Here is an 18,970-nt window from a genome sequence, read left to right on the forward strand (position 1 = left end):
AGGGGCCATAACGGGAGCGCGCAGGGGCCATAACGGGAGCGCGCAGGGGCTGGAAGAAGAGTGCAATACTCACGTGGAGCAGGCAAGAAGACGGTGACATTAGCGGCGGCAGCGGTGGCGTGGTACCACAAGTACCAGCCACTCCACGCTGCAGACATGTTGGGGGAGGCTCCCCAGACCAGCACAGGCCTGGGGAGGGCGGCCACCTGCAGATCAGACCGCCCCACTGCACACTGATTGGAGCGATTGCGCGTCATAGCACGATCGCTCCAATCAGTGCTGCAGGGGCTGGGGGCAGCATGTTTGAGATCCACCTATGATCTGCTGTAGCTGCTACAATAGATCATAGCAGGATCTCATAGTATCGCACTAATTCGGGCATTATTTTTGCCGAAATCAGTGCGAATGTTGTGGTTGGCAGTTCAGATTTGAACAGCCAATCACAACGATCGTCGATGGGGGGTTGCGATGCCGCCCCCCCTGGGGTCAAGCAAAGGTCCCCTGCTGTAAGAAACAGCAGGGGACATCATTTGAAAGCCGTTGCTATGGCCACGGCAATCAAATGAAGTTTAGGCAGTAAAATTACGTCCCTGGTCGTTAAGTCACATTAAAATAGGACGTAATTTTACTGCCCGCGGTCGTGAAGGGGTTAAACGATGGCAAACTTCCTTGAAACACACATATACGAATTGTGCTTGTGCTAATTTGCAGAAAATACGCCTCAGCGATTGAATGTCATCTCATCCTCTAATTCTAGTCTTTGTTGGAGGGGATGTGGCTGTACTGGCTCTTTTTTCCATATTTTTTGGAGTTGTCCTTTGTTGGGTACCCTATGGAAAGACACAGAACATCTTATATATACGGTGACCTCAGTTAGAATTCATTTGACCTCTGAGCTAGTTCTCCTATCTATTGGTTTGGAGGAGTTGAAAAAGCGGTGTAAACAAATTACTTGCCATATTCTTTTGGTCATTAAATCTTTACTAGCGTCCAAATGGAAGGAAATAGATGTCCCCTCAATACAAGAAGTTATAGATAGGGTTTCCTTACACAACATATATGAGTACAACATAGCCCTGAAGGAAGGTAACTTTTCTAGATATGCTGAGAGGTGGTATCTGTGGTCTCTTAAATTTAACCCAACCCTTAAGATATACGACCTTTGATGTTATTCTCTTGTTTGTTTTTTCTACATATATTAGTTGTTTGAATTTTCTTACTGTTTGCAAAATTTGCCTTATATTTGCAGTATGTTTCTTTTGCATAGTAATAGTTGCTAGGAATCCTGGAGTTGTATATTTTTATTTATTTTTTTAATGTTGCCTTTCAAATTATATCTAAAGCCTATTTGTTAAAAAATGACAAAAATTGTAAAATAAGTAATTTCAATGCTTGCTACACCTCATTTTATGTTTCCCCTTTCCCTTTTCCCTGTTATAAATAAAGACAGTATACAAAAAGACAACAGAGTTAACACCACAACCACTCAAAGCAATAATGCACAACCACTAGTAAATCTGGCTCACAACACCTTACCAGACCAGTATAGGTTAAACTATAGCTGGCATTAATGAAACAGTCCAGCCAGCATATATAGGAGGTGAGTGAATGTGATTGGCTCCCCCATAGCATGTGATCAAAGAGACTAACAAGCAGCCCAGCAGAGATTAACTCATGTTTGCCTGCCTATGCCTGTGGGTCAATGGTTGCGTCTCCCTGTGCAGAGACCTCAGACATCACAGACCTCAGAGAAGCTATCAGGCAGAGTGCCAGAATCTGTAGTCTCCACAGATACTGACACTGCCATGACAGTTGGTGTTGCATGTAAACATTTCCTTGTGGCAGTACCACAGTATGGCCATTTTTGTGTACTATCTCAATTTTTAAATGTTTTTTCATAACAGTAATGCAGGCCTATAGTCCCATTTTAATTGTTACACATATCTTAGCACTACAGACTGCAGCTCTTGTCTTTGTTACGGTGTTTCATGCTCAGTATGCACCTGTTCACATTAGAAAGGTAGGATGTGCCATCAGTCTATTTCTTAGATTACAGAGTCATGCCTTCTGATTGAGCACTCCTGCCCTTCAGCCTCAGTCGATTTTAATTCTTCATTTGCAGGTTCCTGTCTGCCCGTGAATTGGAGGGTTTTTTAACCTAAAGATAGGCATTAGCATAGGCAGGGACCCAACAAAAAGAAACCTGTTCACATTAGAAAGTTAGGATGTGCTATCAGTCTTTTTCTTAGTACCACAGTATGAGTCTGAGGGGCAAGCCTAAAATTAGTCACATACATACTGTACTCCAAAGCAAATGGATCAAAATCCCAGGAAGAATGTGGTGTTTTTTAATTTGATATTTAATATAATGGTGCAAAATCATAATTCTGGTACCATAATTAAAAGAAATACGTCCCCCTGACGAAGAAAGGGCGAAACATATGTTGGGGCAACAGGGACACATCAGCACACCCTCTATTGTGAAAGTTTACATACAAATATGTTATTCTTATGATTGTTGGTTTAAATTGCAGGGATACTATTCTCAGGTAAACTTCTGAATCTTTATGCAGCACGAGCTTCTATTGTTACCCTTTTTGGAGAGATATATTCATTTTCTGTGTCACTCTTATATGTTACATCACCTATGCTTTGGTTAGTGTATCTGTCCTGAAAAATTCTATGGGCTATAAAATCTAAATTAGCTTGCATTTTCTTTCATGTTGACTATACATAGACTTAATTATACATGTTGTATCTCTGCATGCACAGTATGTTTCTAAGAAAACAGCTTAAAAAATAAATAAAAAAAAAATCTAATTTTCCATTATTTTATATCCCACATTGTGAATCTTGGTGATGTTTTCATTTTCTTCTTGCCAGGAAATTTAATCTTGGATGAGACAGGATAGAACAGGAAGAAAAACAAATATTAGTTTAGGTTCTGCATTACTGGTTAGTGTGTTGGTTTCCTCTGGATAGAAAACCTTTCCACTTACAAAGAGCGTTTTCTGTGTACTGGAAGCTGCAAGGTTCCTGTGTCTGTATTTACAGCTGCATCCCTTTGTTTTTCACTAAGTGTCACCTAGTTGGCCAAGTACATCTAAAGCTGCAAAAATAGTCAATTATTGTCTCTCCCAAAGGTCTCTATAAGCTAAAGTCAAGTCACATCTGGAACGGATCTTGGCGCTTGAGGTGACACAAGTGACAGTTGATGATGATCTGGCATTTATGAAAATAAAAATCCTAATACATAATGAAAGCAAGATCCAATTATGGAGTAAAGGCTCAAGAAGACGACCAGATCTTTTTGTATTCCTGGATTTTAGGGTACTTTACACGCTTCGACATCGCTAACGATATATCGTCGGGGTCATGTCGTTAGTGACGCACATCCGGTGCCGTTAGCGTCATCGCAGCGTGTAACACCAAGGAGCGACGATCAACGATTGCAAAAACGTCAAAAATCGTTGATCGTTGACACGTCGCTCCTTTCCTTAATATCGTTGCTGCTGCAGGTACGATGTCGTTCGTCGTTCCTGCGGCACCACACATCGCTACTTGTGACACCGCAGGAACGACGAACATCTCTTTACCTGCATCCACCGGAAAAGAAGGAATGAAGGAGGTGGGGAGGGATCTTCCGCCCGCTCATCTCCGCCCCTCCGCTTCTATTAGACGGCTGCCGTGGGACGTCGCTGTGACGCCGCACGAACCGCCGCCTTTGAAAGGAGGAAGTTTGCCGGCCATAGCGACGTTGCAGGGAAGGTAAGTGCGTGTGACGGGTGTAAGCGATGTTGTGCGCCAAAGGCAGCGATTTGCCCGTGTTGCATAACCGACGGGGGCGGGTACACTCCATAGCGATACCGATATCGCAGTGTGTAAAGTACCCTTTTGTCTGGTATTGTAGCCTATTTGCTGAAGACCATCTTTGGTAGCCACAAAGAACACGGTTGTAGTGGATAATAGCAGATTGTAAGCAAATATCAAATGATAACAACTTTACTGATAATACAGGATCGTGCTTAGGTGTTGTTCCTCTAAGAAATGTCTATAAACAAAAGGTATAAACAAATTAAAACAACATGTTTCAGTGTACAAAAAAAGGAGTACTAAATCAGCAAAAATACCTAAAATATAACCTTTATTGGTTTCTTTTTAAAAAGGAAGGGTTACCCGTTCCTCCTCCAATAGACATGTCATCAGCCAGAGTGAGCAGTCAGTAACCTCCTTTTCCCATTTTAGGGCCAATTCAGGGCCTTTATACCTAAAACCGGGTATAAGAGAAATCCTTAAATACCTAGGGACTATTCTATCCTTCAGATAATATCAAGCGACTGTACTTCCCACCAAGAGGTGGTCCGCTCCTTATAAATCCTGGTTAAATCATTAAACGCACCATTAAGAGTTGGAGTATATTTTTTTTGGACAAAACTTCTCTCTGAAAATACCTCCTTTGCTTCCGAGATCCAGCCATTTGTGTCAATGCCTGCGGTTAAGAAACCCGCCATATCAAAAAAGATAAAATAATACAGCCACTGGTTAGGTATTTGAAGGTATAGTAAATACTAAATCAGCAAAAATACCTAAAATATAACCTTTATTGGTTTCTTTTTAAAAAGGAAGGGTTACCTTACCTCATAAAATATAAAAACAATGTCTGCTGCAGAGACTGAGGTACTGCAATACCCTTCAAATCACATCAAGGGGTTAATACACTCTGCCACATGACACGTCGATGTTATGAATGGTACAAACAGGTATTATATCCAACCACACAGGTACACACTGGTTCTGCACAATTGGCAGTGTATATGGATAATAAACAGTTGTTTCCACTAATCACACTGCCTATACGACAATGCACCAGAACCCCTACCCATTAAAGGGGATTAATGCACATTGACAAACAGATACCCAGACCACCAGCCTGGTGTCCGGGCACCTAACCAAATATGTACTCAGGGTTCAGATGAAAAATGACAATGCCCTGAGATAACCATATATAAGGATCCCAAATATAGCAATGTCCAAAAAACTGTGGAAAAGGAACAATCTCACCCGTTTCGGTGTGGCCTATTCCCACAAGGGCAGCTTGTCCTCATCATAGGCGTCTCCACGACCCCTCATAAACTGGGCCTAGGATCCCTTTAGAGCACTTGCTGTCCCATCCCAAATTCTCCTCCTCCCGACACGTTTCCTACTTTGTTATTCATCAGGGGAGCTTAAAGAGATAAAGAGGTTTCTAGTGTGAAAACCTCTCATGGGTTAACTAGAAAGAGAAAAAATCGGGACAATAAACAGGGGTTCCATAGACAACAATCCCCTGAACACCTTTCCCTTAGCTAAGAAACCAGGAGAAGCAGACTTACCAGACGGTGACAGCATGAATCCTCTCTGCTGTACACCGCTGTCAGTATTTACCATGTTTAAATAATCGCCGCTCTCCCGCCGGCGTCTGACGTCACATCCGTCACTGCGCTCCCCACTTCCGCCTATCGTGGTGGAACGCATACATGGACCGCACGTCCCTTACGATGCGGCGTCAGAACCACCCGGCGCGGTCATGACATCACCAACCTGAGGCACATGACCAGAACGCACTAGCGTCCACAAAGTCCGCCCCTCCACAGATAAGAAACAGCGCACTAAATATAACTTCATTGCGCATGCGCTGAAACCTTAAAAGGGCAATTCCTTCTGTGTATACAATAACCGCTTCTGTCAAATAAAGCGTAAAGGTAGCGGATCAGTAAATTACCAGATAATATATGCAGGCCTACAATGACCCAGGGATTGCTCAAATATAAACTGAATCTTTATGGAAATTTCCAGAGGGAAAAGCCCAACAATAAAGATAACTCTTCATCATTGGGGACTCAGATGTATTAGATAACTGAATTAGTATTGAGAGGGATACCGGAGAGACAGACTGGCCAGACTGTTTGTACCATTCATAACATCGACGTGTCATGTGGCAGAGTGTATTAACCCCTTGATGTGATTGAAGGGTATTGCAGTACCTCAGTCTCTGCAGCAGACATTGTTTTTATATTTTATGAGGTAAGGTAACCCTTCCTTTTTAAAAAGAAACCAATAAATGTTATATTTTAGGTATTTTTGCTGATTTAGTATTTACTGTACCTTCAAATACCATACCAGTGGCTGTATTATTTTATCTTTTTTGATATGGCGGGTTTCTTAACCGCAGGCATTGACACAAATGGCTGGATCTCGGAAGCAAAGGAGGTATTTTCAGAGAGAAGTTTTGTCCAAAAAAAATATACTCCAACTCTTAATGGTGCGTTTAATGATTTAACCAGGATTTATAAGGAGCGGACCACCTCTTGGTGGGAAGTACAGTCGCTTGAAAATTATCTGAAGGATAGAATTGTCCCTAGGTATTTAAGGATTTCTCTTATACCCGGTTTTAGGTATAAAGGCCCTGAATTGGCCCTAAAATGGGAAAAGGAGGTTACTGACTGCTCACTCCGGCTGATGACATGTCTATTGGAGGAGGAACGGAAAACCCTGACAGGCTTGGAGTTAGCCTTGAAGGATCAAATTGATATAACAAAAAAATTTTCTGGCGATGGTGAATTTGCAGCGAAGGAGGTGACTTTACAGAACACCATCGAGAAATTTCAATATCATTTAAAAGAAAAAAAGCATAAGTTCTATGTTAGAGATCTACAAGAATTTAGAGATAACAAGGCTTATACCTTCTTCTCCAATAGACCAATCAGACAGAGTGAGCCAGAAAGCACCTCCACTGACACTGAAGCATCAGACTTTGAAGGGAGGAATACAGCTTCCCGCGGAAGAGGAAAAAATAAAGGAAAGGGACGGGGTAATTTTCATTTTTTAGAACAAACACATTACCCCCTCAGGAACAAGCAAAGACAAAACAATTTCCCCCTACCGCTGGGTCTACCCAGATAATTAATCTGTCAGGGCACGTTTTAACAGATGCAGAGAAATCGGTCTTAAATAAGGGTCTGGGCTTTGTGCCTACATCTGATATTGATAAGTTTGAAGGAGTGAAGGACTTAAATCTTTTTATCCGCAAGCTTAAATGGAAAAAATATCACATTAGAGAAAATAAAAAACAAAGTGCCGAGTTGGGTATTCCTGAGGATATATTGGAGGACGTAAGGTTGCCTATACAGTATTGGTGAGAGTAATTCAAACCTGAATGGCCGGGGCCCATTTACACACCTTAAACAAAAAAGTGACAAGATGCCACCACCAGTGAGTGATGTTGGCTCTATTGAAATTTTTTGCAGTATGGTCACTCGTGATATTGAAAATCTTCAGTCGGGACGTTCCCGAGATTTGAATCTCTCCAAAAGAGAAATGGAGGGATTGTTATCATTGGAACGTTCCTCTGATATAGTGATAAAAAAATCAGATAAAGGTGGAAATGTTGTATTGATGGATGTGGACAACTATAAGGACATGTGCCTGAACATTTTAAGTGATGTCAATGGGTATGGCAAGCTTGCCATTAACCCAACTAAAATCTTTCAGTGTGAGTTGAGGGACATTCTTTTGAGAGCGATGGAGAATGGTTTGATAGATAAAAAGGAATTTGAGTTCCTATTTCCGAGATTTCCAGTGACCCCGACTTTCTATTGTCTCCCAAAAATACATAAGGGAATTAACCCACTTAAGGGGAGGCCTATAGTCTCGGGAGTGGGTGGTCTTACCCAGAATCTGGGAATTTATCTAGATGAACTTCTTAAACCATTTGTTTGCTCCCTCAACTCACACTTAAGGGATACGACGGACCTCTTGAGAAAACTAGAGGGTGTCACTCTTGAAAAAGATGTGATACTAGCCAGTATCGACGTCGAGTCATTGTACTCCTCAATTAAACATAATGTAGGACTCAGGGCTGTAGCACACTTCTTGAACGGACGGGGGAGGCAATTTAGTGAACATAATGCCTTCCTTCTGGAAATTTTGGAATTTTGCCTTACACATAATGTCTTTACTTTTGGGAACCAGCTTTACCACCAGCTCAGGGGCACTGCGATGGGCAGCCCTTGTGCGCCATCGTATGCAAATTTGCTCCTGGGCTGGTGGGAGGAGACATTGGTGTTTGGCGATGACTCTGTCCTGCCCACAGACAAAATTTTGCTGTGGTGCAGGTTTATTGATGACATCTTTATTCTGTGGAAGGGCTCTGAGTCAGAGCTATCTCAAATGGTAGGAGAATTGAACAAGAATGATCTTGGTTTGTTCTTTACATTTGAAGTTAATAGTTCTAAATTGCCTTTCTTGGACGTCCTCATTGAGAAATCAAACGAGGGTAATATTGTCACCAGTACCCACCGTAAGGAGACTGCAACGAACTCATTATTAAGATGGGAGAGTGGTCATCCATTTGCTCTAAAAAGGGGCATTCCTAAAGGCCAGTTCTCCAGAGTTAAGAGAAATTGTTCAAGTGAAGAGAAGTGTTTGCTGCAGTTTGATGACCTTGAAAATAGGTTTCGTGAAAGAGGGTATCCGAATAGGGTTATCAAAAAGGCACGAGTGGAGGTCAGTGGCATGGGAAGGCCAGCTCTACTCTGTCCTCCACCAAGGGAGGAGGATACGGTTGAACTGATCTGGTTCATCACAACATTTAACAACGGCTCTAAGGCCATGAGAGGGATACTGGAGAGACATTGGCCCATTCTCAAAATGGATCTAGACATTGGCAAGTTTGTCCCTGTGAAACCCCAGACTACTTTCAGGAAGGCAAGATCACTGCAGGACAGGTTGACACATAGTCACTTTGTGGATGGCAGAAGAACAGGATGTGACTGGCTTAAGAGCAACCTGAAAGGATGCTTTCGCTGCAGTGGTTGTTTGGCTTGTAGTGTTTTGAAGGTGGGGAAGAAGTTCTGGGGTAACAATACAGGGAGAGAGTATGACATCTGGTGTTTTGTCAATTGCCGGACAAAAGGAGTTATTTACAAAGCCACATGTTCGTGTGGGCTGGAATATATAGGCAAGACTAAGAGAGAATTTAGGAGGAGAGTAGGTGAACATCTAAGGGACATCAGACTTGGAAATGACACCCCACTGGCGAAGCATGTGAATTCCATCCATGGGGGGGACATTGGTCATGTTATGTTTCAGGGTATAGATGTTGTCCCACCACTGAAACGAGGAGGCGACTGGGATAAGAAGATCCTCCAGAAAGAATGTAGATGGATTTTTCGGCTCAAGACGGTTCACCCCCTCGGCTTGAATGAATCCCTGTCCTTTGCACCCTTTTTGTAGGTGAAGGATTAGAACAGCTAGGAGGGAAAGCCGCCGGAGAGCGGGGGCGCCAATCACCGTAATTTAGGGTGCCTACCTCCGCAAATAGGTAGGGAAAGTTTCATTTAGTTAGTGTAGTTGGTGGTGGAGTTGCTAGGTAGTCTCTATTTCTCTATTTTTCTACCCCCCTTTTTTCCCTAGGGTACTGTCGGTCGTATTCTGGCTGAAGTTGGGGCCTATGGTTTCTGTCCTTTTTGATCCTCCTGCCATTTAGTGGCCAGTCTGTCTCTCCGGTATCCCTCTCAATACTAATTCAGTTATCTAATACATCTGAGTCCCCAATGATGAAGAGTTATCTTTATTGTTGGGCTTTTCCCTCTGGAAATTTCCATAAAGATTCAGTTTATATTTGAGCAATCCCTGGGTCATTGTAGGCCTGCATATATTATCTGGTAATTTACTGATCCGCTACCTTTACGCTTTATTTGACAGAAGCGGTTATTGTATACACAGAAGGAATTGCCCTTTTAAGGTTTCAGCGCATGCGCAATGAAGTTATATTTAGTGCGCTGTTTCTTATCTGTGGAGGGGCGGACTTTGTGGACGCTAGTGCGTTCTGGTCATGTGCCTCAGGTTGGTGATGTCATGACCGCGCCGGGTGGTTCTGACGCCGCTTCGTAAGGGACGTGCGGTCCATGTATGCGTTCCACCACGATAGGCGGAAGTGGGGAGCGCAGTGACGGATGTGACGTCAGATGCCGGCGGGAGAGCGGCGATTATTTAAACATGGTAAATACTGACAGCGGTGTACAGCAGAGAGGATTCATGCTGTCACCGTCTGGTAAGTCTGCTTCTCCTGGTTTCTTAGCTAAGGGAAAGGTGTTCAGGGGATTGTTGTCTATGGAACCCCTGTTTATTGTCCCGATTTTTTCTCTTTCTAGTTAACCCATGAGAGGTTTTCACACTAGAAACCTCTTTATCTCTTTAAGCTCCCCTGATGAATAACAAAGTAGGAAACGTGTCGGGAGGAGGAGAATTTGGGATGGGACAGCAAGTGCTCTAAAGGGATCCTAGGCCCAGTTTATGAGGGGTCGTGGAGACGCCTATGATGAGGACAAGCTGCCCTTGTGGGAATAGGCCACACCGAAACGGGTGAGATTGTTCCTTTTCCACAGTTTTTTGGACATTGCTATATTTGGGATCCTTATATATGGTTATCTCAGGGCATTGTCATTTTTCATCTGAACCCTGAGTACATATTTGGTTAGGTGCCCGGACACCAGGCTGGTGGTCTGGGTATCTGTTTGTCAATGTGCATTAATCCCCTTTAATGGGTAGGGGTTCTGGTGCATTGTCGTATAGGCAGTGTGATTAGTGGAAACAACTGTTTATTATCCATATACACTGCCAATTGTGCAGAACCAGTGTGTACCTGTGTGGTCGGATATAATACCTGTTTGTACCATTCATAACATCGACGTGTCATGTGGCAGAGTGTATTAACCCCTTGATGTGATTGAAGGGTATTGCAGTACCTCAGTCTCTGCAGCAGACATTGTTTTTATATTTTATGAGGTAAGGTAACCCTTCCTTTTTAAAAAGAAACCAATAAAAGTTATATTTTAGGTATTTTTGCTGATTTAGTATTTACTGTACCTTCAAATACCATACCAGTGGCTGTATTATTTTGTACAAAAAAAGGAGTATTCAAGTTTCATCTTAGATTCTTCACTTTGACAAAAAGATAAAGCCATAATTTAATTTTTAATCAAATGCAATTTTTAAGCCTCCAAGATTGCGTTTATGGTATACAGTACAGCAAAAGAACTGAGACTTCAGCTCTCTGTAAGACATGGCACATTTTTTTTTTTATTCAAAAGTATAACTAAACTATATATTTACAATAAGTGATTAGCCAGAAAACACAATGTTTATCAGAAGGACCTCCTGCTGGAAATGCTCCATAAAATCCCCTGTGGGATACTTGATGTTTTTCTGTTGTGGAGAAATCTCTGGAACACTGTGTAATTTGTGATGGATAATTGTGACCCCCGGAAGGCGGCTTAATCATTGGACATACTGAGGAAAGGAAAAGAATGATGAGTGCATAATTAGGGGCATCAAAATGTGTAATGGAAAATTACAAAACTCACAAATGATTTCAGATAATCCTGTGCTTTACTTACTCTACTCAAGTCCAGTGCTAAACCTCCGCTGCTTCTTCTGTTGTCTGTGATTGTCTGCAGCACTGGTGTCACATCGGTATCATTGCAGCCAATAGGTCACAATCAGTAGGGGCAGGCTGCTCAGAATCGCTGGGCTAAGTTATCAGTTGCAGTGCTGTTGAAGTGGCATCAGCACTGCAGACAATCAGAGACGCCTAGAACAGTGGCGGACACTCAGTGCTGGACCTGGGGACGATGAGTTAGGTCATATTCAGATGTTCGAAATTTTCCACAGATGCAAAAATACGGTCTTAGTACCATTTGTGTTTTTCATATTTTTCTATATAAATCAGTGTTTGGTCAGTGTGTCCATTATTATTATTATTATTATTATTATTATTGCACCATTTATTCCATGGCTTTACATATAAAAAAGGGGTATCTAATATATAAAGATGAATGTGTGTGTATGTGTGTATGTCTGGGATTGGCATCCGCACCGTCGCAGCTACAGCCACAAAATTTTGCACACTCACACTTCTGGACCCTGAGAGCGTCATAGGCTATGTTTCGAGGGGAAATTTTAACCCTGCTCTTTACAGTTATTCGCCAAAAAACCTGCCTCCATTAAAGCGAATGGAGCTGGGAGCCACAGTGCAGCCAGAACTTCAGAAGAATGCGCAGCCACGCCCTTATATGGAATGTTGGCATGTCACAATGCAGCCAGGGAAAGAGGCAGACACAGACAGGGAAAGAGACAGACACAGACAGGGTAAGAAACAGACATAGACAGGGTAAGAGACAGACACAAAGAGACAGACAAAGAGACAGACTGACAGGGAAAGAGACAGACAGGGAAAGAGAGAGAAAGAGAGAAACAGGTTAAGAGACAGACACAGACAGGTAAAGAGACAGACACAGGGAAACAGACAGACAGGGAAAGAGAGGGAAAGAGACAGACAGGGAAAGTGACAGAGATAGATAGACAGACAAGGAAAGAGATAGATAGACAGACAGACAGGGAAAGAGATTGAGACAGACGGAGAAAGAGACAGAGACAGTCAGAGACAGACAGGGAAAGAGACAGACAGACAAAGATAGAGAGACAGAGAGATATATACAGAGGGGGAGACAGACAGAGAATTGGAGAGAAACAGAGAGACAGTTACTATCCCGGGCGTTAATATACTCTATTTATACATTCTATCCCGGGAATGTTAATACATTCTATTTTGTTAACAGCAGTTATTAACCCGGGTAAAACCGGGTACTACAGCTAGTACATAATAAAAACAAGTACAATAATCATGAACAATACAGACCTTACAGGAGGAGAGAGGACCTTGCCCGTGAGGGCTGACAGTCTACAGTGGATGGGTGAGCATACAGTAGGTAAGGGTAGAGCTGGTCATGCAGTGGTATAGTGGACTGAGGGTTATTGCAGGTTGTAGGCTTGTCGGAAGAGGTGGGTCTTCAGGTGCCTCTTGAAGTTTTCCACGGTAGGGGAGTCTGATATGTTGCATTAGAGAGTTCCAGAGTATGGTGGATATGTGGGAGAAATTTTGTATGTGATTGTGGGAAGAGGAGGTAAGAGGGGAGTAGAGAAAGATCTTGTGAGGATCGCAGGTTGCATGGTGGTAAGTACCAGGAGACTAGTTCACAGATGTGTGGAGGAGACAGGTTGTAGATGGCTTTGCATGTCATGTTAGGGTTTTCAATTGAAGGGCAAAGGGAAGCCAGTGATAGCATTGTCAGAGTGAAGAGACTGGGGAATAGCGGGGGAGGGCGGCGAAGTAAATTAGTTGGTTGGCAGAGATTTGGAAAGGGCTTAAATATGTGGCTTGAAAGAGAGAGCAGAGTCAAGGGGAGAGTGAACAGCCATTGACTCTGCTGGAAAGGTCTGTTTGGGGGGAGTTGAGTGAGATGGTAGAAAGATGATGAATTCTTTTTTGTCCTCATTAAGTTTTAGAAATCGAGCTGAGGAAAAGGATGAAATAGTAGCTAGACATTGTGGGATTCTGGTTAGTAAGAAGGTGATATCAGTTCTAGAGAGGTAGATCTGCGTATCTTCAGCATAGAGATGATACTGAAAGCTGTAGGAGTCTATGAGCTGTCCTAGGACCAGAGTAACTATAATGGCCTGAAGCTTGCTCCAAAATAACAGCTCTTGATGGGTGTTCTCAAGCCATGGTCAGCACCTACCAGAAGAGGTCATCCAAAGTAGGTTACTCAGCAAACCAGTAACAGGATCAAGAGCACCCAAAGCTCACTGATTTGCATCCGTTAGATGAAGGTCCCACCTCACAAACTTCTAAAACTTAAAACATTTCCTGTAAATGTCTTGGTACCATACACCACATGATTTGGTCATTGTTATGTGTGGCATTTGTAGCTGCAAGAATGTGCTTCAATGGCAGGGAAAAAAATCCCTATGTGTACTTCTTACAATTAAAAGAAGACTAAGATATTGTTAAATGCTGTGACAATGTCCCAAAAGATTATGCCTTCTGTGGCATTTTCACACCAGTTTGAAGCAGCTTAGCTGTAACCAGCAGGGCTGGAGAGGATCCGGAACAGGGTGTTGGTACGCCGCTTGTCAAATTGTGCAAAAGTGATGGCATTTTTTTACATCAGAAATGCTACTATAGTCTCTGGCTGAAGTAGTTTTTCTGGCAAGGTTCAACAGAGGCACACACCTCTTCAATTTGTTAAGAGACACACACGCGGCAAAAGTCCACTGATGTAGCAGAGCTTGGTTTGACAGGGGGCACGCAGGTGAAAATTTAGCAGAACCCAATGGAGTAAAAGAGTTGGAATGATCAGGAGAAACACTTGTGCAAAGCTAGTATAGAGAAAATACCCACAGTATAGGCCAGATATTTGGATCTACTTCCTGAGATGGATTATAAGGCCTATGGGCATGATGTCAGAAGCGTTCATTGGGTTGCTATAGTAACAAGACATGCAAAAGAGCAGAGAGAGACAGTGGTCAGTTCTGGATATGGTAGGGGTGCTGTTTTTAAAATGGCATCACTTTTGGGGATTTTCCAATATGTAGGTCTCCCTTGTTCGTAGGTTCTGTGCTTCCACAAACTGGGATGCGGCAGGATTTGTCCGGATGCAGGCTTGTTAATACAAGGACCTCTCGCTTATTCTTGTATTTTGCAAGTAGGATATTGTTGCTGTACACAGACTCCACTCTAATACTTTGGTCTAAAAAAGTTTAAGGCTGATCCCTTTGATTGCTCTTGCAAGTGTAGGTGCCTCTGGAATAGAGACAATGTAACAAAGGCAAGCTAGTGTAAAAATGATCAAGATACAGATTGTAAGGTGATAAATTAACAAAGTAATACATTTACCAGTAAGTTTTAGGAGGAGGAGGATGAGTGGCTCTATTTAGAAATCCCTTCCCTCATAAATACAAAGTCTGTGTGTATAGACTGTTATAATATCACACTTTATACAGCTTCATTGTATACCTAGCCCAGTCATTACATAGATATTGGTGGAAATGTACTCTCCTCTTAAGATGAACTAGTGACTAATATTTTTCATAGGTATAAAACGTGGAAAATTTTAGAAAACACAGTCATGGTTGGGGTTAAGTCCGGGACATTATGGTGCCATACAAAAGGGTGGAATATAATATATTATTGCTTTAGAAAGACCTAATTGTGTTTCATTTTTGTCATGTCCAAATTAAGCAAAAGTCTCCAACATTTTTGTGTTGGTTGGTGGGACTCCATATGCAATGTCTGGAGTAGGAGGAAATTGGTTTGGCTGAAATAAACTTGTTGACTAGATAGGTGCAGTCTCGCTGAATGCAAGTATATTGAGTGATGCCTCCCCTATCTAATGGGATTCTGGCTCTGAGTCTGGGCCTGCATAATGTATACTCATGGCCACGTGACTGTTATTTCCGGCTCTGACACTGGAGAATGCTCACAGTACACAAGGTGCGTGTTGTGAGGATTGAGAAGTTCGCAGTCACATAGAGTAACACAGAGTGACAACGCCTTTAAGGCTGAAGTGTGTAACGTCATTCTTAATAAATCAGACCCCTAGTTTCTTCAGATTTACAGCCAAGATACCTAAAGTAAAGTCTGATTGTTCATTTAGGTGTTTTTCCTCTTCATATCTTCCAGTACTCTCTAGTAAACTAGTATGAAAAATCCCCATCTTTAGAGAACATTAAACAATGTGACACACAAAATAAGAGATAACAGTGGTCAACACTGCAGAGATATGATCGACCAAGTCTACATTCTCCTTTATTTACTCATATAAATATATGATATCATTATTTGCATCCTGAATACTAGCTTTTAGTGATTATCATATGGTTAAGGTCCTCACATAAACGTGTATGTGCACATTTCTCTTGACACATTGTAACGTCCATGCCAGCGTCCTCACACATTTCTCTTGGAATGTCACATACAGTTGGGGTTTCCAATCTGAAGTCCGAGTGTTCAGTAGCAGCCAAAAAGTAATCAGTTACTCTATAAATGGTTTCATTCTTAACAGCAAATTTGTTTCCTAGCCTTAAAAAGATGGCAAATCGGAGCAAACTCTAGCTCAAAAGGCTTTGTGGGTAAGAAAACCGTAGACAGCCGAAGACAAACATTCTGTCTTTTTCATTGTTTAGATTCAGGTTTTTCAACTGGGAAAAGGAAGTTGTGCATTCTGAGCATTGCGTTCATTAAGGTGAAAGGAAACGTGGAATGTCCAAGAATGTGACGTCCATCACATAACCATTGTGCGGGTAATAGTCCAACCATAGAAATCACTGCTCCGTTTCTGTAGTTTTTCAGTGTACTGTTGAAGTTTGATCGCCGTGCAGATTTATTGCACACAATCATTGCATTTTGCAATTGCAGTAGATTGAACTTTGTACGAAGGCGTATATAAACCACATAGTGATGTACATGTAGTTTATCATGCATGGGTATTGGGTGAAATAGCAGAGTATTACCTGTCCAGTTACGGTGTGTCTGCTGACATATTGTAATAATTATAATGAGTAAAGAACACACACTTTTTCAACAAGAGCACAATTTTGTCTTTGGGAAATTTGGTAAATCTGCTGCTTACATTAAAGATATTCAGCCTATGGGTTATGTTAGTATAGCAACTCACAAGGGATAAAGTGAATACAATAAAAAAACTACAACTGACCCTGCTGGTTCTTGTACAGACTAGAGATCCAAACCCCGCAGTCCATAGTGGTTCCTGCGGGAGTTGGAATAGCCCTGACTACAGACTAAACGATGGCACCTTTGGCCTACTCTACCTGATAGGTCATCGCGTGCTTCACGTTCCTCCTAAGGAACTGGAGGGCAGAGCAGAGTGCAAATTACCTACAGAAGGGAAGGTGTGCTGAAGTAGACAGTGATCCCAGAGTGAGTAAGACAAGCAGCAAAATAGAAGAGAGGGTGTATATTGCTAAAGAATGTGCCATCAACTTCTGTCACTATTATTGGGGGTCCCCACACAATACACTAAGATTTGCTAAAATGTGTTCCTCATGACAGAGCCACTGCCAGACTCCTCAGGTAGAGGCTTGTCTTTCCATTGAAGAAAAGGCTCAGCTATTGAAAGTCTAATGGCTGGATCCTTCTCTCCCCTGATATGATATCTTGGGGAAGAGTTAGGCTTCCACCATACATATTAGATGGTCGGCCAATCCCACCAAAATTGGTGTGTATTGCCAACCTTTATCTATTGTTTATGGGGTCATAACACATTCCCATCCTAGAAGATCAGTAAATATCAATATTCAATATCCCTTTATCATCTCAGACCACCAGAGAAATTCCATAATAAAGGGATTGCAGAGAGGTGAATAAAATTTGAGAGGGACTGGGACATGCTGAATCTTATCATTGTGTAATGTACTTAATGTTAGGATTACGTCATTTCGCAGTCCCGGTGCTTGTCATGTGACCAGTCATATGTAATTTTTATACTTCCGATCAGGTCTTTTTCTTCCACTTCCCTAAATGGTGGCAGAATGTTTTGAGATGAGTGTAAAAATTACCAATCGTTTCAAATGATTTTTTTTCTTTTTTGTTTACTTTTAATGGCATTTTTTTCGATGAAATTTTAATGCACATAAGAAGAAACCTGCTGAACACTCACAGGTGGTGGCTCCGAGCTCCAAGGTTACACTACTGGCAACACACTGCAGCCGATTACTGTAAGGGTAGGCAAAATACAATAGATTTCTACATGATAGACACAGTTACTATCAGCATGCCTGTCATTACTGCATGCTGCCATCAGAGAGAGAATAAAGGATGACAGGTTTGCTAGCAAAAACAGTGCATGTATGTGGTGCTCTCTTGTGGAGTAATCCTGAACTGCAGCATTCAGGTTTGCAAGCTATGCTGCATGTATTAGTAAAGGACAGTGATGGCGAATCTTTCAGAGGCCGAGTGGCTTTACACGCAACGACATCGCTAACGAGATGTCGTTGGGGTCCCGGAATTCGTGACGCACATCCGGCCTCATTATCGACGTTGTTGCGTGGGAAACGCACGAACGACCGTTAATGATAAAAAATACTCACCTAATCATTGATCGTTGACACGCCGTTCTAATCCCAAATATCGTTGCTGTTGCAAGACGCAGGTTGTTCGTCGTTCATGCGGCAGCACACATCGCTATGTGTGACACCGCAGGAACGAGGAACAACACTGTACTTGCGGCCGCCCGCAATGAGGAAGGAAGGAGGTGGGCGGGATGTTACGGCTACCCATCTCCGCCCCTCCGCTTCTATTGGGCGGCCGCTTAGTGACGCCGCTGTGACACCGCATGAACCGCCCCCTTAGAAAGGAGGCGGTTCGCCAGCCACAGCGACGTCACTAGGAAGGTAAGTATGTGTGACGGGTGTTAGCAATGTTGTGCGCAACGGGCAGCAATTTGCCCGTGATGCACAACCGATGGGGGTAGGTGCTTTCACCAGCGATATTGCTAGCGATGTCGCTGCGTGTAAAGCAGCCTTAAGTTCACACAGGGCATCTTTTGCTGCGTTTTGGAGGTCACAAAGATGCACCAAAATGCATGCATTTCCTTCTCCCAGCAAAGTTTGAGATTTTGATTTTGCTGTCCACACTGGGCATCTTTTGTTGGCTGTATCTTGGCTGCATTTTTGAAGATGCAGCATGTCAATTCTTTTTGTGTTTTTCCAGCGTTTTTGAGCCCTTCCAGTCAATTGATTTGACTTACAAAATGCATTGATTGGGCAAAGGCGCCAAAAACGCATAACGCTTTTGTCACAATGCGTTTTTGGTGCGTTTTTTTTGGGACAAAAATGCTCCATCTTTGTAGTAAAAAAAAGATGCCACATGTGCACATACCCTAACCCAAAACCCAATTTTTTTATTGCAAAGTGCTACCAGGGCAATTTAGCCATTTCTATTGTGTAAACAATTAATTGATTTTAAACTTACCTTTGCAGTCTTCTCTTCAGCAGGGGGCATCAAACTCAAACATTCTTACCACACATTGACGCTGAGCCACTCCCACTGCCCACTCCAAACACAGCAGTT

This window comes from Anomaloglossus baeobatrachus, chromosome 5 (assembly GCF_048569485.1).
Source record: "Anomaloglossus baeobatrachus isolate aAnoBae1 chromosome 5, aAnoBae1.hap1, whole genome shotgun sequence".
NCBI lineage: Eukaryota > Metazoa > Chordata > Amphibia > Anura > Aromobatidae > Anomaloglossus > Anomaloglossus baeobatrachus.